The 22,099-nt window shown below is 37.3% G+C and overlaps 1 protein-coding gene across 1 annotated transcript in view; it reads right to left on the bottom strand.

The window, feature by feature from the left end:
• LOC139973675 (uncharacterized) overlaps window positions 1-22,099 on the bottom strand; it is an 84,202-nt gene that overhangs the window by 45,048 nt on the left and 17,055 nt on the right. The window lies entirely within an intron of this gene.

Genomic DNA, 22,099 nt, shown 5'->3' on the forward strand with positions numbered 1-22,099 from the left:
ATTCAAATTTTACTGGCAACGATACAGCATGCAATCTACACTTTTTGCAGAGAAGCAGAAGCAGAGTTAACTATTTCATGAGTTTGAATCAATTTCAGGTATATGCTGATCAAATTGTTTTGTTTTGTAATCTTTTGACATCCTTTCTCAAGTTTTGCACTTATTTTTGGCACTTAGAAATCTTACTCCCTAAAAATAACCAACATTACCTAAACATGATACCACTACTCTCTGGGACCTGGTCCTGTCTGAGTTTAGAGGCTCAGAACATAGCAAACAGCATCCAGAGTCAATTGATGTATAATTACACAAAAGATGCATTTAGCTAATTGACGAACTTGTCCATTTTGGAGTATGAAAAAACTTGACACGGCAGACGTTTTGTGGTCAAATTCTGCTCACTATACTCTTGAAGGGGCAACGCCAGTACAAAAAAATAACTGTTTGTTTGTAACAATAATGTAACAGCTTATGTGTACAATTGGTAAACATTTCATAATTGTTCAACAACACATATATCAATACTTAAATGAGACAGTGCCCCCCCCCCCTTGTAAATAAAGAATAGGAGCTAATGTTGCCAAAGCTCATTACCAGCTTTTTTTGGTATAAACACAAACAATTTGGAATGGGGTAGATTATGTCTCCTCCCACATTTTCCCAGACCCATACACAACTCGAGGCCCAAATTTCTCAAAAGGGGTGGGGCACCTCCATTTCCCTCTCCCAGGTTGCCTCAAAACTAGTTCTTGGAAATAAGATTACTGAAGCTTCACCATATTACATATATGTGCTGAATAAACCATATGTATATAACCCTTTTATACCCAACACCCTTGGACAAACATGTCGTGCTTTTCTTAAAGAGCTGCATGATATCTAATCGTGAAGGAAGTACAGGCTCTATATATGTTGAACAGATGGACAAGCAGCCACGAGAATGTGTCTGTGTCCTGCATTTGACACAAATGGACAAGATTTCACCATTATCAGCCAGGACTTCATTATTTTTTTTCTGCCATAATTTATTGTACGTGTAGTGTATTGCATTCTGAGTGCCACATTCAAACACTCGGTAGTCCAGTAGCACTCTGAGTGTTTCACTTACGTACCAAATACACAGTGATTCAAACACTTGGTATTGTATCCTGAGTGTTTCACTTACGTGTCAATGGCACAGTGATTCAAACACTTGGTATTGCATTCTGAGTGTTTCACTTACCGCTGCACCACCGTAAGCCAAGCAATTGGTATTGCATTCTGAGTGTTTCACTTACCGCTGCACCACCGTAAGCCAAACAATTGGTATTGCATTCTGAGTGTTTCACTTACGTATCAAAGGCACAGTGATTCAAACACTTTGTATTGCTTTTTAGGAGCGTATCACTTACCGCTGCACCACCGTTTAAGCCAAACAATTGGTATTGCATTCTGAGTGTTTCGCTTACATTGGTGTTTGAAACACTTGGTACAGCTCACGTAGTGTTTCATTTTCCATCATTTATTGACTTGATTTTTTTTTTGTCACAATGATTTAAAAGTAACTGGTATTTTAATCTCTATCCCCAACACATCTACATCTATGTAAAACGAACACGTGATACCATAAAACAATATCCAGGGGAAAGTCCAAGCAATTGTCACCCTCCCTCTACACAACTCCATGGGGTTCAACCTCTCCCAACCCTCTTAGGTATTCACCCTCCCACTAAACTCCTTGGGGTAATTCCCACCCCCACCCCACCCCAACCCATCTCCTTGGGATGGAATAAATAACCGGTTGTGAACCTTATATTCAGACACAAGACATAAAGAATAGTTACGCAAAACCGGTTGAAAGTTTGGAATTAAACAATCAACATTTACAGATTGTACAGTTGAAAATTCGAAATACTGTTTTGACTTTTTATATCAAAACACGATGACGAAGCAATGCAAAATGCAGGATATTGAGAGAAATGGTGGAAAAACAAGGCTCTAATATCCCCTGAGGTCAAAATGCCCACGGCCAATATGTTCATAGAGGATCTGCTGTGGATGTTATACAGCTTATGTGAGGTCCACACAAAGAGTAGTAGCCGATCCTTGCTAAAAATCCCACATTGATTTTGCACATGTTCTTAACTGCATACACTTTCATTTCAAAACATTTCAAAACTTATATATCATTTGTTATCTGTTGTAAGTTATATATATATATATATATATATATATATATATATATATAATATATATATATATATATATATATATATATATATATATATATATATATATATATATATATATATATATATATATATATATATATATATATATATATATATATATATATATAATATATAAAGAATAACACACCAGAAAAATTCCACTTCACGAGCGGTTTCGTCCTTTTGGGACTCATCAGGCGAAGGTAGAAATCGAATCCCGGACCTTCGTGTCACGAACCTAAGCCCGTACCACTCGACCACAATGATTCTACTAGTGTGTTAAAGCATATAAATATGAATAACTGTCATTAAGGGCGTATTACCCAAGTATTAAGATTGTGTAATCTTATACAATCTTAATATATACATATATACATATATATATATATATATATATATATATATATATATATATATATATATATATATATATATATATATATATATATATATATATATATATATATATAATATATATATATATATATATATATATATATATATATATATATATATATATATATATATATATATATACATATATATATACATATATATGTATATATGTAACAAAGGCTTAAGCATGACCTGAACATCCCATATACTTCTTCATGTGGAACCTGTCGCCACTAACAGCAGTTTTCTTGGATGGAATGTGTGCATATTAGCCGGTGGTATATGGCATACCTTAGGCCAGCCTAAGCTAGGTACTAAGGTAGGAGGTATCGAGTGTTCCGAGCCGAGCAAGTACCTATCTCATTCATTAGGATAATTGTTCATATTTGAAGGTCATGAGTAGGGGGCTTTGGGGCTTCCTTGCTGTTCTAAAGAATGGTATCCTTAATTTTACGTGTTACTACTACTAGTATCATGGTGGGCTCATAATTGACGCACTTAAGGATTTGACCAACGATGTCTATCAAGGAAAAATCCAAATCACTCAACTGCATGTGTTTTTCATATGTGTGGTTCCTCAGAAATGTAATGATCTATAAATATTTAGGGTTCTGTGCTTATGCACCGTACAATTGAGCAGAATTTGACCTCAAAATGTCTGCTGTGTCAAGTTCTTTCATACCGCTAAATTGACACATTCGTTTAAAAGCTAACTGTAGTGTAGTGTAGTGAGGCCTTAGTATACATCAAATGACTCTGTATGTAGTTTGCTATTCTCTGAGCCTCTAAGCTCAGACAGGTCAGATCCCAGAGATAAGTGGTATCATATTGAGGTAATGTTGGTTATTTTTAGGGTGTAAGATTCCAAATGACCAAGAAACGTGGAAAATTGAGTGGAGGGTGTTAAAAGCTTAAGAAAAACCACAATTTGGTCAGCAAATAGCTGAAATGGATTCAAGCTGATGAAATATGTAATTCTGCTACACTGCAAAATGTTTAGGTGGCCTGCTGTATCGTTGCTAGTAATATTTGAAGGTGTGTCAATTACGAGGGTGCGTCAATCATGAAGCCTTTACTATACTACAGTTAGTTACTACTGCATGTGTAATGTATTGAATGGTGATACCTAGTACTAGGTACTGCAGTACTGGTAGTCCTACAACTTACAAACTACGTGTAGGCAAATCAATCCCAAATTCAACTAATTCAATGCATAACTCACTAAGAAAGTAAGTATCACATATCATGCTGGCAAATCAAAGCAGCTGTCACCACTGCCATTACCACTCAACAATTTGAACAATAAAGTACTAGTGTAGTAGTCTTGGGCCATTTTCTTTGAATAAAGGACCCAAGAAGTTTTCAATCATCATATTTTTCTGATGAAATGTAATTGGTTTTTGATTTGTTAGTGCAATGTGAATTGTGTAATTCAATTGAACAATGCTTTGATAGGGTAATATTGGAAGGTTTGGCTGTCAATTAATTTTGGCTTAGGCTGGGTAATTGTTTAATCAAAATCTTCATGAAGCATGGAAGTGGATTGACTTCATTTTAGTCCGTATATTTATAAGATTGTATTTCAATCAACATGGAACATAATGAGTATGCTCACGCTTCAACCTACCTTATGGAGATAAAGCCCACCAGCCTGCTATGCTTGACTAGTCTAGAATTTTTTACTCATTAAGGCCAGACACAATTGTTCAATTAGTGCAGATTAGAGAAAGGTCGTCTTTGAACTCAGTCACATCTATGTATAATACCAAACCCGTCAACTCTCCCGGCTTTACCGGGAGACTCCCGGTTTTTACCCGAATCTCCCGGTTTCATATTCTATTCTCCCGGTTTTTAAATGTTTCATCACTTGCGACATTTCTGAAAATAGCCAACAGTTAGTCCTATGCTTACAAATTATTAGTAATTCCCCACAGTAACGCTGAAGAGGAAAGGCTATTCAGTGTAGTTCGCACAGACGGTCAAGTCTCAGGCTTGATGGGACTCTATCTAGCATACTAGCCATGAAGTCACAGTACCCAGAGTCCACTGTTCCCTGTTTCAAATGGAAGCCTACTAAAGAAACCCTGTAGAAAGCGGAAAGAGCTGCTGTGAACTACAACAAGAAACACTGACTGGATGATGCTCTCACTGTATTGCATAAGTAGATTGCTTATTTAGGAGTATTTATATCATTTCAGTTGAAAACTACCAACCACCCTGTTTTCCCCTTGTTCTCCCTATCTTTTGGCCCTGAAAAATGTTGTTCTCCCTATTTTGGGGTCAAACAGGTTGACAGGTCTGAATACTCATAGAGTAACATAACATATCCTAGGCCTATACTGTTACTTAAGTCTTACAAGAGTTGTGTCCATCCATCTTAGTTGTATTTGAAACTCCATTTTTTTTTGTTTTTCTCCCTTTAACCTGTTTTGTATTTCAGACCAGTAGATGAAGTTATGTCCAAGATTAAGAAAAACTAGCCATTTGCAGGTAGGTAGTACTGTAAAGAGAAAACAGATCACACTTCATTGACATCTTGTTGGATAGATGACGAAATAGGTACAGTACACTGTTAAATTTTGTATCTTTCCCAGTTAAACTTAGTACAAAGCTTTTTGTCATGGTTTATAAAACTTAAAGATGTGCTAGCTGTATTCCAAATTCCAACATTTAACATGCAACTCTACAAGATATATATTGCTCAAGCCAAGCTGGACAATGATCTGAACCTCTTAGAATCAATCAGTTAAACAACATTTATTATTTAATAGTCTTTGCAAACTGAACTGTACCAGAAGAACACATACTAGTAAAACACATAGGAAGAATGATGTATATATTTCCAGGCTTATTTGAAGTCAGAGCATTTTTTTCGACTACTACAGTCTATAGCTAGAATGTAATCCCATAAGCTTTGAAAGTGATAGCATGCTTAATAAGGGGCCAGTACATCTTTAAGATACAATTAGTTGATTGCTTTTAGTTTCTGTGATCATGGGAGATGTATACATCTCCCATCTCAATTGCTACACATACCAATTTTCTTGCAAAATTTTAAGATTTTGTGTCATATATGTTATTATACAAACAAGGTCTTGATATAAACTAGTGTTTGCACAAGTAACCCAGGTACCCGCCCAACTGATAGCTACCTGGTTCCGAACATAATACCCGGTTCGGACGTAAAATGTAAAGATATATTTGTGTACAAGATGTACAAGTTTGTTCAGAAAACTATTGCCGCATTGCTTTTAATGTTTGCCACAATGCCCTCCAAAAATAAATTACATTTACTGTAGAAATGTCGATATGCCTCGAATCCATCGTCGCCATAGTCACAAGCTGCTATTTCATCAGTAAACACGTATGATTCTTCTAGAATTGATGTATGTTATGCCTAACGTTCAGTTGTAACATGAGAACAAGCCTCGGAATATGGCCAATAATTTTTGCTCAAAGTAATGATGCACAAGTAAGTGCAAACTTCCCAAGTTAAAAAGCAACATTGGAGTAGTTTTTAGTTGTTATGATTTCTTTATGTTATGTTCTGTCTGGTAATGTTCTACAGTAATTCTAGAGAAGTTACCAAAGTACCGTTAGGTACCTTAACCCCCACCCCCCTTCTCCTTCATATCTCTACTTACATGAATTCTTTAAAGTGCATTGAATGTTATTTATATTCAAATCAATTGAGGTGTATTTTTTTCTCTTTAGCAGCCAGAGAATGAGGAAGAACCTACGGACAGTGATGTCAGAGATAACTCTGTAGTACCCGTAAGTTTTTGTTGAACTTGTTTTCCATTCTATTGTTTCGGACAAATTTGTTTATAACTCTTGTTTGGTAAGACATTTATGGATAGGGTGGCACCTGTACACTAGATCTTTTTACCGCACATAAAAGAGATGCTCTGATAAGCCCTTTTTCTGAAGAGTTAAGACTTTGTATTCTTTGGAGGTGTGTGGGGGGGGGGGGGAGGGGGTACAATGGGATTGGCTGGTGATCAGTTTGTTCATGGCTGAGTGCCTGAATTTCTTGCTGGCTCACCAGTCAAAAGTTGGCTGACTGCTGGTTTAAGTACACTGGTTTGAAACCACAAATCTATTTCATATATAATACACTTATATTTAGTGTTGCCCTTTATTTATACTCTTTCATTATACTTCATTCAAATCTACAAAATGAAATTTCTTCTAGGCAGAGACCAATGACAATTCCAGCCTGGAAAACATGTCCTTTGTGGCCTGTTGAAGGTAATCCTTCTGCTTTGTTGATCATCTAAGAAAGATTCATCAATAGAAATTAAAGCTGTGTAAAACAGAGCAATATAAATCATGCTCATCTAGTTAAAACTGTAGTTCATTATAAAACAGTATTTACTGTATATTAACTTTGACAAAATCTTGCTTTTATTTTACAGTATTGGTTGATTGTTTCCTTGATTGATTAGTTGGTTATGTTTGATTATTTGAATATCTATTTTTATTGCAACCCCATTAAAAGAAAAAAAAATAATAAAATGGATAAATCTAGGACTACTGTATGTCAATGTGTGAAAAACTATAGATATCTCTTTGCAATTGCAAAGCAAGAAAGCAAATTAAAAAAAGCATGTGTCAATGGAGCAATAGGATCTATAGTGCATGACCCTAACATGCTAGGATCACCTTAAATAACTTGAACTTAAATGTTGACATTGCTAGTAATAATGTGTCAGAACTCTGCTTCATATGCTATTCCATACAGATAGCGATTATCCCCTACTTATAACTTAAACTTAATCCAGTCTCGTGATGAAATGTTGAAAGGAATGATATATCCTAAAGTATTCAGCAGAAAGCGGACAAGCCAATACCAAATAAATTGGAAAAAGGCAAAAAAGAGTACTGCATAGAATCCAATATGAAAGCACTATAGTGAGGTTGATCTGTATACATCTTATTGCCATTTATAAATGTATTTGGGATTTCTAGTGGGTAAACTTCATGTTCATAGTGTATATCTGAATACCTGTAAATGTTTGTTTATTCATTCAATTACTTTTAGAAATTGTGTATGCCCAGTTAGAATACTCACTCCACCCCTGTAAAATCACATTGAGAGCTGCCTCCTCTGTTGATTGCTTAATTTTGTTATTGCCGGCAATACTGAATGTGCAGCGGTTAGCATTGACCCCTTTTTACCCTGTTTGTAATGGGGAGAAACATTGGGGCTGTGAAAATTATCCCTTGGCTTCTGTTTTGCAACAAATGGCAAGGGGATGGGGGATGCCTTGTCCTCCATTGCTCTGGATAACCTGTGCATTAAGGTCAAAAGTAGCAGTGCTGGACATTTCACTATTAACATAGCATACTTAATAATGTTTCCCTACTCCAAAACATCTCCCCTTTCTCTTCAATCTCGACCCAACCCCTCCTCTAAACCTGTTATGCAGACCCAATGTAAGATTACATTGAAAGTTTCCTTCCTTTTAGATTGCCTTATTATGTTATTGATAACATTCAATTTATGAAGAGGTAAACATAGACCCCAATTATCCATATTTGCAATGGGCCACAGGGATTCATTGTGGGCTATCAAATGTTCCTCCAGCTGGCTACCATCTGGAAGCTAAGGGTAGATTTCTTGGTGGTCCTGATTTATCCCCCCTCCCTCTTATCCTCCCCTCCTTGTGTGGCTAAACTACATGATATATCCCTACCCTACTTTTCTTCTTTTCATTATCCAACCGACGTAATTTCACGATAGTATTCTTAGATATACTTCTCTAATATACCTTTGCCGATATGTAATAATGTTAACCTACTCCCAAATATCTTTGTCACATGTTTCCTTTAATCTCTACCCTCACCCATTTTCCATGCCCTCGTATGCATGAAACAATGTAAAATCAAATTGAAAGGTGCTTCCTTTATTGATTGTATAATTTTAATAACAGCAATACTCAATGTGTAGAGATTAACATAGACCCCATTTTACACTGTTTCCACGGAAGGAGCAGAGGGGGGGGGGTGATCATCGGGGGCTGTGAAATTTACCCCCAGCTGGCTTCTATCTGGAAGCTGAGGGTAGACTTCTTGGTGTTTATGGTTATGTTTTAAAGTTTTGCCTGTGGATGCTCTCCCCCCCCCCCCCCTTGTTTGTACAAGCTACTGGGCATATTCCTGCCCTGTTTTTTTCTGCCTAAGGGATGAACAAATGTCAGCGGTAGTGTTCAAAAAACTTCTGTTATACCTCTACCTATATGTAATATTGTTACACACTACATAATATCTTTATCACATTTTTTCTTCAATCTCCCCCCATACCACTCCAGCCCAGGAAAACTGTGAACCAATGCAAAATCAAATTAAGCAGTGCATCCTGTATTGATTGTCTAATTTTGATACTGCAATATGTAGAGGTTAAACATTTATCCATATTTGCAATTGGGGGGATCGTTGGGGGCTATGAAATTATTACCAGCATGTAACCTGCCCCACCCGTGATACTGCAACACTGGACTTATTCTATTCAAACGTTAAGGAATCTCACACCTCCATTCAACTCCCACTGCTTGGTAGAGCTGACCATAATCTCGTTAATGTGATCCCCAAGTATCGACCTGTTGTCCAGAGACAGAAACCCAAGAGGATCACAATACAACAATGGACCGATGACAGCGTAGAACATCTTCGAGCTGAATTGGATAACACTGATTGGAATATGTTCGTCAATGCAACCAATACCTTGGATGAGCTTGCAGTAACAATAAGCGAATATATTAACTTTTGTGTGGATCTTACGATACCAACTAAGCAGATTAAAGTATTCCCCAACAATAAACCTTGGATTACCAAACGAGTGAAAGCCATTATCAACAGAAAGAAGGGTATGTTCGGGAAAGGAGATCGGGAGGGATTAAAACGTGTCCAGGCAGACCTCAAAAGAGTTATACGGGAAGAGAAAGCACTATACCGGGAAAAAAATCGAGGGCCACTTCACGGATAATAACATGAAACGAGCCTGGGAAGGTGTTAGACTCATGTCAGGATACCTTAACAAATCCAAATCTTGCCAATTGCCGAAATCAGACTTAGCCTATGCCAATGAATTGAATGACTTTTATAACAGGTTTGACCAACAGCATGATTTAAATGTCGAACGCGACAACTTACAACAAATGTTTTCACATGCGGAATGTAATCTGACGGTAACCGAAGCTGAAGTCCGCCAACATTTCGTCCGACTCAACCCATCGAAGTCTGCTGGTCCTGACAAGCTTCCACATCGTATTCTCAAACTGTGTGCAATTGAATTGGCCAATATTTTTACCGTGATTTTCAACCGATCTTTTGAAACTCGTACTGTTCCTAATTTATGGAAACAATCCCGTATTATCCCCGTTCCGAAAGCATCAACCATATCTTGCCTCAATGACCTCCGCCCCATCGCCCTCACTGCCGTGCCAATGAAAGTCTGCGAACGTATATTTTTGAAACACTTTAAAACATTTGTAGCACCATTTTTAGATCCTTTACAATTTGCATATCAACCGGGTCGTAGCTGCGAGGACGCCATCCTTGTAATTATTGAACAGTTATACTCTCATCTTGAAAGTTCTTACCGTGGAAATAATGCTCGTGTAATGTTCTTCGACTTTTCATCCGCCTTTAACACTATTCAACCACATATACTTGCCAATAAGCTCATTGAAATGAAAGTCCCGATCGGCCTTGTTCAATGGATAATGAGCTACCTCACAAACCGTTCGCAATCCGTTAATCTCAGCCCAACCTGCCGCTCCAGGATTACCTCTTTTAATACTGGGGCGCCCCAAGGTACAGTTCTGTATGATGCCGTATGATGTCAGATCCTCGGAGAAAGGGTGCTCACTTATTAAATTTGCTGATGACACTGCCTTGGTGGGATTAATCAACGGGTCTGAGGACAGTGCCTACCACAACCAAATACAGTCTTTCGTTCAATACTGCGACTCGAATTTCCTGCAACTGGACGTTACCAAGACGAAAGAAATGGTGATCGACTTCCGGCGGAATGGTAATCCCCCACCACCAGCCATTATTAAGGGAACTCCAGTCAAACGTGTCGAGTCAAATGTATACCTTGGCGTGACTTTGAACAATGATTTATCATGGGGGAACATATTGATACTCTTGTTAAGAAATTGAATTCCCGACTTTATTGCCTCAGGAAAATGTCAAACTTTAATGTTTGCTCTGAAATTTTGGAAATGTTTTATAATGCTACAATTTGTGGGGTCTGGCGTTATTGTCTTATATGCTGGGGTGGAAATGTAGTTAATTCAGAAAGAAAGAGATCGTATCGATGGAATTAGAAAGAAAGCGGAAGAGGTGATCGGTACTTCCCAGCCTACGGTAGACGAAGTTTATCAATGCTTACTCCAGAGTAAACTTGACACTGTGTGGGGGGACAGTGCCCACCCACCCGATGAACATCTCCATGACAGTTGCATGAGTAGGGGCAGTGGGAGACTGAGACTCCCATGCTTGAAAACCAACAGACACCGCAATTCATTCATCCCATGTGCAATTAAACTTTTCAACAGCAATCTTCAACGTTAATTTCTTACCCCTCTTACCATATTATCTGTACAGTCATATATTTTGTTTCTATCATTTGAGAATTTTTATAGTACGTGCGAGTACACGAATTTCCATATTGAATCAATAAAGTTTTACTTACTTACTTACTTACTTACTTACTATTTTCTGTTGCTATAAGAATTTGACTCTACTGTACAAAAACAAATGCAATGTCACGCAATTGAATAGAAACATGCTGATATAACAGCTAATCATATATGGTGTAAAATAGTTTTTTGAATATTCTATCATTTGATTTTAAGATGTTGAATATAGGACTTTTGAATTCATATTCTATTTTAATGGTACATTATTTCATCTCATTCAGCTAGTTATGTTCAATCTTCCTGATCTTCCAAAATTATGATGTGTTGGATATTTGTTTTACAGATATACACACAAACTGACTGCAACAACAAGACAGATGGAAAATATTCAGTCTTTAAATCAGATGAGGATGGTGAGTTTGACCGTTTCTCCACAGGATTGTCATTAGCCGGCTAACTAAATGTAGTATCTTGTAAATTTCCAGCTAACTGCACTCTGCTTGCTTTTATGTCATCTTTATGTTACTGTACAATAAACCACATTTAAAAAAGTGAGGTATATGACTAGAACAGAACAACTGTTGAAGATATAATCTAATAGGTCATACTGCTGTATTGGCCCCAAATATAGCATGCTACCACAAAAAAAGGTTCCTACAATTATGTAATCCACCTGCCATGGTCGTAAAATGACCTCATTTTAACAGTTATCCTGCACTGCCTGGCACATATCTTTCCTCGTATCAGAATCTTTGTGTATAGACACTGTCTGGTAAACTACTGTACACTGTCGACATATAACGATATATTACCATGCAGTGTTTACACGAAGAACCTCACATTGTCAACAAGCTGTGCATTGCAGGCTGCTCCAACACAAGTAAAGACGGACTTCACCTACACGCGTTTCCAAAAGATGACAGAAATCGAAGAAATTGGACATGATTTGTTCAAAACACTACACATAGACAACGTTACGAGTGCCTGTGGGCCTAAACTATTGCCAAATTACTTGTTATGACCACAGACTAGGCCTCCTTAATGTAGCAAATGACAAATTTTGTTTATTGGTTACCTAGTATTTTCACAAAAATTAAGGCCAGTTGGATTTAGAACAGTCAATACTAGATCTGCAATTCTTCTTTCGTGGTAAAACTGGAGTTGTGTTATGATTTTAACGTAACAGTTTGATGATACAACTTACACAGGCTAGCCTGTTATACAACGTCTATTAGTTAGGTCTAGACCTATGTTACTACTACTAGTACTATAGGGTTGCACTTGCACTGTAAGTAACACAATTTCTAGAAGATTTGCTACGATGTTAAGTAGCAGGATCATCGACATTTGAGTACATTTAACTCATATTATGGTCTTAATGATGGTGGTTTGTTTATGCTCAACCGTCCAATTTCGGTTCAGGATAGTTCAACCGTTCTACTCTGGGACTTCCACCGGAAGCAACGCGTCTCGGCCATCGGAAACACCGATATCTTCATCACCCTCGAAAACAATTTCCTCCTCTTCTTACTCAAGAAAATAATTTTTGTCAAAGCTTTTGAATGTTCTGAGAGGTAAAGGCCCATTTCCTCGGAAGTGTAAGATGACTTTTTCAGTTGATGAGGAGAGTGTGCTGTAGTTACCTGTACGTAGTAAACTGAATGACGCCGTAACAGTAAATATCGGGGAGTCGGCTTTGGCTGATATGGTCCCTTTACTGACGTCATATGAACTGCGGGAGTTCTCTATAGGGAATACTTCGACAGCGAATTTCTGGCTTTGGCAGCTACATTTACGGGAAGTAGTGAATGGATGGTGTTGAAGTAATGTAGATTAATAATTCTAAGACATGAAAATCCACCATTTCATTCCCTCTTTAACTTGCAAGTTATGTCTCATACAAGAGTTAAAGTTCGGTTAAACTCATTTATGTGTTTTTGCACCATATTGACTGAAAAAAGCTTGCTTTGCTTTTGCAAATGTCAAGAAGTAAAATCACAGTAAACCAGGAAGCTCAGAGCCCATAGTTTTTATGTCTATGTTACTTCAGATTAAAGGCATTGAAGACTCGCCCCAAACCGCGTGCGACCATCTGAAAAAATTAACTTTCTGTTGCTTGCAAGTTAAGTTTTGTTCGTGTCGCTACAAAATGCAGACAGTAATGAAATGTGATACCTTGTTATCTTTAGCTGGACCTGAGATGTCCATCGCTGTATCGTTTATACACTGTGCCGTGGGTATTGACCGCAGCTGAATGTACTGACTGTACACTAGTGTCTAATTACCGACGGTAGCAAGCTGTGTGTGTATTTTCTGGCATCTATGGTGGTGTCTAACACTTCTGTTACACCTCATTCAAAACTAGGTCAGATTACCTGCATTAGACGTTTCTTTTAGCGCGAGTCTTCACACCCTTTAATTGCCATCATAGTTTGTTTTGGGTCAGCCAGAATAAATGTTTGAAACAGCTTAGTGTAGTAAAACAGAAATTAAGTATTTTGTTTTTCCTTTCAAATGTAGAAGCCTGTATTATTCATTCACTTCATCGTTACTTACCGTTGCTACACAACATTGCTAATCTGTCACTCACATGTAATATTGGTTTACTTGCAATGTGAAATCAAGTGGTGAAACACACACAATGGACAAGCCTGGACTAACTACACTGTAAAACTCCTTGTCCCGTAAATCATTCTGAACCACAAAGTGGCTAATGTTGATGAATAATCTAACCAGAGTTCATAAGTAATTTAAGCTGTTATCATATACACCACAGGAAAATTTACACCAGAACCTGATGAAAGAAGCATGGAACTGGAAACACTTTGTGAAAGTTGTGAAAGTTTCTTCATCTGAATTTATTGAAATCTATATTTCTTTTTATTTAGAGAAGACATCATTGTCCATATCAGTAATGATTGGCTCTGTGTACAGTGAATGTAATTGGGCAGTTTGTGGTGACCGTGGGTGTTACCAATGCATTTGCAACCCTGGTTTAAGTGCAATTTGTCATTTCTTTTACTTCTAATTTACAGCTCATAAACCGCTTCAGCAAAGACAAGGATGTCCACAGAGACTGTCACAGTGCCCATTCTGTTCAAAGACCTTGGCTGGATCTCAGCTTTCTCGACAAAAAGAAATCAAGAACCATTTCCATTAAGAATTTTGACCAAAGGTGATCATATTTGAATATGTAGCATATTTGGAGCCAATAGAGCATATCTTTGATACACTGTTCATTTCTATCACTTTACCTCCATTGATTCATTAATGTGAAATTTAATTTCTTCTAAGTACAAACTTTCATGTTTAATAAAAGCAAAATTGACAGTGTACTGTGAATGTGATGCTCATTTTGATGAATCTCGAATAATAATTAAAGTTAATTTCACAGGCTTTACTAATCAGCTTAGTTTTTCATCAATATATCATCATGATACATTGTTGTTACACGATGCACATTGCAAACATTGTACCATGGGTGATTCATTAAAATCTGTATATCTGATCATCAGGACAATCTTCATTCTTTCAGAGCATAAATCCTTTTTACTCTAGCTGTTCTCTTGTTGTTATGTGACTGTTCATTGCCAATTTTCCAAATTATTTATCAACATTTACTTATTTTTCAACACACAATATTCACACAACACATTTTTCTTGGAGAGATTTGTTTATTTTCCCTCCTTAATAGTGGAATGAATATGCCACATTGGAATAAGAAAGAGACTTTAAAAAGAAATAAAAAAGAAAAAAGGGTTTAGCAAGTTGTTGAATATTAAATAGTCAACACCAATTGACTGTTATTAGTCACACCATTCAACAAGATACTTACAAGTTTATACAATAGAAAGCAGTAGAGGCTCCTGCTGTATTTATCATTTAAGTCACAACAGCGACAAACCAAATCTGTCAATTCGATAAAACCAATAATAATTGATACCCTATTGTAAGACACTTATTTTGGCTCATGTTTGTTAATCATAAGTGTCTGCATGTGTTATGTTGAAACTCTTGTCACTGAAGCTAATTATCACCAGTATAGCTGTCTTCATTCTATAATTTGAATTATTATATTATATTGATTTGTATTGAATTATTGTAAAGAAATGACCCAGTGTTAATCTTCATTTTTCATTGGATCATTTTGATCTCTGGAGTTGTTTTTGCATTGTTGACATCAATTATTCAACAAGGAGTTTCCTAAAAATATAGGACATTTGCATTCAGTGTTGTAGCCATAGTTAACATAATTTTGCATGAAAAAATCACCTAATATACTGTCACACATTAAAAATAATTATCTCATGCATTCTGTGTTGTATCTTTGACCTCCTATGCATAAAATAACCAAGCATAATAATTGTTTATTTAAATGCACACTGAAAGTGCCTTTATACTTGGTATGTTAAGGATCATGTATGCACTTTTAACAGTACATTTAACAATTGAAATGGAAATAACTGTCTGAAAAATTACCCTTTAAGCATTGTTGTCTAATCATTCCACGTTGCTGGAGTACTACTCAGTCTAGCACACATACACTAGGAGTTTTATGCCCTGCACTGACATTCCCATGTTCAAAGACATTCACAATTTATGAAGGACAAAAGGCATTGTAGTCAAGCCTAGGTGGTCTTGTGGAGCCAGATTCGCTGATAAAACATTTAACCCATATGTTTGCAGGTTAAAGAAAGCAACCTGAAAGCTTAAAAATAAAATAAAAAATAAAAAATAAAAAATAAAAGACAGAAGGAAACAACTTAGGCTCATATTCCGCTATTTTGTGGTACCGGTATTATAACATTTCAAGGCCAGAATTCTGCCTAAATAAAGCATTTCATAGTGATGCAATCCTCTGTTTCAGGTATTGTTTAAAGTGAACTGTCACAAATTGGTATTGTCCTATATGCATAACAAACCCATTCATTAATGGGTTCATCCACCTGTCCTACTTTTGAATATATTTGTTAACTCACAATCGAAATATTATGTAACATCTTGCCAGTCCAAACGCTTTGCATAAGTTCAATCCTCTTGGGATTACATAACACAAGTAAACCCCTTTGTGTACGTTAATAAAATGTGGCAATTAAAATAATATGTAGTATGTCTTTGTGTTTGTGCTTTGTAGTCTTTTGTGGATTATGTAAGCAACCAGATGGAACAAGATGGAAAATGTAGTAATTCACTTTGCAGTTCATTTCCCCATCCTTGTCTTTTTCTATATTTAGACTGGAGAGGAATGTGTTTTAAACACTTCTACTCATTTGGAACAAATAATTTTAGCTTCATTGTTTGTTTTCCATGATTGAACCCTATACTATAGGAGGGGGGCGTTAAAATTGTCCAATTTACCTTGGCTTTGTACTTAAGGAGTGGTGTTATGTATCACCCTCCCTTTTCAGTGGCTGACCTGCCCATTCAGGTCAATGTAGTAGCAGTCCTGGATATTTCACTTATACCATTTGTAAACTAAATGAACCTACTCCAAAACATCTTTCTCTTAATCGCTGCCCTTACACATCCTTCACCCCGGGTATGCAGTGAACCAATGTATCTGTCTTGCAAATAGGGGGAGGTAAAAAGCCTGCACACCCATTAACAGTGTTCGAAATTTCATTTACTTATGTTACCCAACTCCAAAACACCTTCCCTTTTTTCTTCAATCTGTACCCTTACCCATTCTCCATCTCGTGCTATGCAGACCCAATGCAAAATCAAATTGAGAGCTACCTCCCGTATTATTTGCATAGTTTTGTTACTTTAATTCACAACTGAAATAGACCTTGAACATTTTGATGCAATATCTGATGACAATAAACATACTGGTTAACATACACCCTACTTTTTGGACAGTGAAGCCTTTCCTGTTGTTTTAATGCAACTAGTCGGAGGGGGTTTTGGCCCTACTTTTTTCTATGACCTGTGCATTGTCGTAAAAGTTAGTATTCCTAAAGCATTAACTAATAAGTTTGCCTATATATAATGTTTCACCACTCAAAATCATTTTCCTCTTTGTGTCCACTCCCACCCCCTACATCCCTGGCATGCACTGAAGCAATCCAAAATCACATTGGGGACTGCCTCCTTTATTGATTGCATAATTTTGTTTCTTTCACACCAGATATAGACCTTCAAAACATAAGTGCTAAATCTGATAACACTAAATATATGTGGAGATTAATAAACACCCCTTTTTGGTGTGGGGGGGGGGGGCTGTGAATCATTTCCATTTGTTTTTTATACAACTAAGGGGAAGGGGGTGTGCTGCCTTTCCTTTCGTCTATGGGTTACCTGCACAAAGTTAGTATTCCAGGATAATGTCACACATAACTTTGCCTATATATGAATTTACACCACTCCAAAACATTTTACAATTTGTGTCCAGGGCCCACCCTTACCCATCCTCTCCCCCTAGCATGCTGTGAACCAAAGCAAAAACACATTGGGAGCTTCTTCCCTAAATAATTGCATAATTTTGTTTCTTTCACACCAGATAAAGACCAGCCTACAACATTAATGCTATATCTGCAAATGCTAAATGTATGTAGAGATTAACATACACCTCAGTTTTGGGGGCTGTGAATTATTGCTCTTTATTTTCTTCATGCTGTTAATGGGAGGGGGAGTGCTGGCCTTCCTTTTATTTATTTGAAACCTGACGTTACATCAAAGTTAGTATTGTAGGATATCTTTCTTAATGTTACACAACTTTGATACATGTTCTCCCTTGTGTCCAGCCCCACCCTAACCTCCCCCTCCTCCAACCATTGCGTGCAGTGAAGCAATGCAAAATACTATTGGGAGCTGCCTCCCTTATCTATTGCATTTCTTTCTTTTACACCATATATATACCTTTAAAACATAAATGTCATATCTGATAACACTATATATACATATATATCTTTATAGGTTAACATACACCCCATTTGTAAGGACTGTGAATAATTTCCCTTTGTTTTGCATGCAGTTCATGGGACATGGTGTCCTACCCTACCTATTGTCTATGGGTTACCAGTGGCGGAGCGTCCATGCAGTCAGGGGCGGATGCCCCCCCCCCCCCCACTGACTCACTCAAATGAACTGCTGGCGCCCTTTTCAGCTATTTACCACTTTTTACTTACTTACTGCCTCCCAATCATTCTTCCCCGTCAATCCGTCTACTATCCCCCCCCCCCCTCCCCCACCGAACCTCGTTCGTTAAAGGAATATCTAATGATTAGAGACACTTTTTCTAATGTTAAATCAGCAAAGAGCAAGCAAAAATGATTTTATCACTAAGATTTTTTTTAATTTCTTAGTTACACTGTCATTTAACTTCCCACTCAATCCTACACTCCCTGATACCCTTCCATCCCAATGTAGGAAACTTCATCATTACACGCAGCACGCAACGATCTTTGTTCTACTTAATTGATCCTAACTGAGTCTCTCAACTTAAAAGCATATTTTTTTCCAAATAGATTAGTGAAAGTTACACAGTTTTAAGTAATAAATTAGAAGCATCTCTTTGTTAAAGCATTGTATTATCGGCCTAGTCTTCCGATAAGCGTAACTTAGGGTTGAAAGAAATGAGTGAGAGCAGGCAGTATATATTAACTTACATATATATATATATTTTCAAATCTCTAATTGAACGAATTATCAGCCCCCAGGTTACATCGTCATTTATCCCTCCCCATTCTGCCCTACCCTTCTTCACCTCACACACTCCGCTCCTAGGGTTAAAATAATCAGCGAGAGCAGGCAGTAATGATATTTACTAACATTAATGAAATTTTTCAAATCTCATTTAGGACGAATTATTAGGTCCCCCTGGTAACATCATTTACCCCCCCCCCCCCCAGTCTCCTCTACCCTTCCTCACACTCACCGCTCCTCTTGAACCTAATAGGCCTATATGAGATATCCTCGTAAAGCGTGATCATCTAGGTCCCTCATTAATCTAATACATGGGAGGAACTCGAAACTTTCTAATTCCTTATCCGCATGTTCCAAGCTTTCTCCAAGAAAAGAGTTACAGTACCTATTACTCAGATGTTATGTAAATAATTAAAAACAGCCTCCCTCCTCATAAAACGTGATGATCTATGTCCCTCATTAATCTAAAGCATGGATGAACTCTCAACTTTAAGCATATTCCAAAGTTTTTCCACAAAAGAGCTACAGAACCTACTACACACAAATAAGTAAATGTCACTGGACGGCATCCGTAGGGACATCGTTTTTTTGGTCCACATTTGAGTTTTCATCATATCTTTAATCTGCTTTTCATACATATCTTTTAATGTGATTGTTATAATGACCACATCTAAGGACTTTTGAGTCGTATTTCTGTATCCAGTGGAATTGTCTCGCTGAGATATAAAAGGATGCATTTTCCGTACGTTTTCACGGTAGGCCCCTCTGTTCAAGGTCAATGCACGACTATAACATAAGGTCCACTACGTGCGGATATTGGTCTCCATTTGCCACTATTGCAATAAACCCAACCGAGCAACGTATCTACGGTGTCTCTTAAAACACATCATTATTAACGAAGTCGAAAAGAATTTTTAGTCTCTTTGGTGTCATTTTGAAAGTATTTCTGATTACATTATGTACAGATTCGCCCTCCCTTCTTTTCTATGAGAAAGGTACATATGGGAAACATGACAATGACCGTGATAAAATCAATTTCAAGATTACTAGCGATCAAATCGCTCAATTTGTTTCAAAAAATGGTTGAAAAGTGACATGAATTCCTCCTCATACATTCATTTTATTTGAGCATGTTGAACGCTTGCGATAACATGTCATAACAAATCATTGCAGACGCTCACCCAAACCGTTAAAAAAATACCGCCTCTCCCCCTTCTCTTTCTACACTGCGCTCCCAACAGTGGCGGAGCGTCCATACAGTCATGCGGATGCCTCCCCCCCCCCCCCCGACGGACTAAAATGGACTGCTGGCGCCCTTTTCAGCTATTTACCACTTTTTACTTATTCGCGATTATTGACTTTTTTATTGCGCTCTCATCTACCTATTGACATTTGTCACATTTTGTTGGCGATGACACCTATTTATTCTTCGTTTATCTGCAAATTAGCAAAGCCCGGAAAGGGCATTTCCGGCGATCTAGGGAGTATCTTTACTCAAAAAATTTCTGTGCTCTCCGCGCCAACCTGTGGTGGCGCTCCTCTTAGATGAAGTCGAAAGCGCCCATACAGACCATTCTCGCCCCCTCTGACCAATACCCTTAGCTCCGCCACTGTGGGTTACCTGTACATTGCATCAAAGTTAGTATTCCAGGAAATTTCACTACAATAGCTTTGCCTATACTGTACTGTTTTAACACCCCACTACACTTTCCCCTTTGTATCCAGTCACCACCCTTACTCCCACCCCCCCCCCGCTCCAACCACCACTGCCATATAGAAGCACATTGGGAGCTGCCACCTTTATCGATTGCATAATTTTGTTTCTTTACACCAGATTTAAACCGTACAAACATAAGTGCGATATCTGATAACACTATATATATAGAGGTTAACATACACCTCATTTTTGTTGGGGTGGGGGGTGGTGGTAGCTGTGAATCATTTCCCTTTTTCATGGAAGTAAGGGGAGGGGGTGTTACCTTCCCAGGGACGTCGCTAGAGAGGGTGTGAGGGTGTTTCACCCCCCCAGTCTTGTAAAACTGACGATAGTTGTAAAATTTGAGTGCTACAATCTGAATTTCCCACTGTCGCAATCTGATTTTTCCGACTGTCGCACTCTAATTTTCATACATTCTTGTAATTTTTGAGTGATCTAAATTTTTCAGTCAAAATTGACCTTTAACCAGTCAATACACTCACTCTCATTGTTCCCAGAACTAAACTGAAAACCTATGGCGACCGTGCCTTTCCATCAGCCGGGCCCAAGCTCTGGAATGGTCTGCCCATATCTGTGCGGAGTTCTCCCACTCTCAGTCAGTTCAAGTCTTGTTTGAAGACTCATTTTTTCAAGTTGGCGTTCTATTAGGGTTGTACAGCGCTATTGAATACTCTGTAGATTTTAGCGCTTTATAAGTTCAAATTATTATTATTATTATATTTACCACGTTTTCCTTGTCAAATTGAGAAATTGTGTCTCGCGATCCTTATACTCCACCATACAAAATTTTGTATGATATTAAATATTCTAAAAAAAAATGCTTAATAGAACTACTGTGCTACGTAAACAGGTAAAAAACACTCAATGCTAATCTACGGAAGCTTAAAAGTGCCATCAACATAAGAAAAACTTTGCCCCATAAGGTGAAATTTTCAGTAAATTGTTTAGATAACAAGATAAAATCTGATCAAAAGACAGAAAAATGTTGGATTGCTCAGATGCTTTAACTGAGCAATTGAACAATTTTCTAAAAAATGTTTAATTGGCAACTTATCATATCTCGTGAATTGGACATTTTGCTACAAAATGTTCAATTGTTCACTGCATTCCATCTGAGCAATTGAAACATTTTCTGCAAAATGTTTAATTGACAACTTATCGTATCTCGTCAACTCAACATTTTTCTGCAAAATGTTTAAATGTTCACTTCATTCCAAACGCTCAGTTGGAATGAAGTGAACAATTGATTTTTTTTCATGTGAGTGATAAATAGCCCCCCCCCCCCCTAAGAAAATAATATTTAGCGCGCTAGGAAAAAGCACTGCATTTTTTGGTAATTCACTATGTCGTCGAATATAATTTGTTGAAAAAAAAATATATAGATATTTTCCCCTTTGTTACATTAACATTTGTAGTTAGAAGTCTATGTAGCCTATCAAGGAGATAACTTATACTCAGTTGCTTACTTGCTTAACCAGAGT

This window comes from Apostichopus japonicus, chromosome 9 (genome assembly GCF_037975245.1).
Source record: "Apostichopus japonicus isolate 1M-3 chromosome 9, ASM3797524v1, whole genome shotgun sequence".
In the NCBI taxonomy this organism is placed as follows: Eukaryota; Metazoa; Echinodermata; class Holothuroidea; order Aspidochirotida; family Stichopodidae; genus Apostichopus; species Apostichopus japonicus.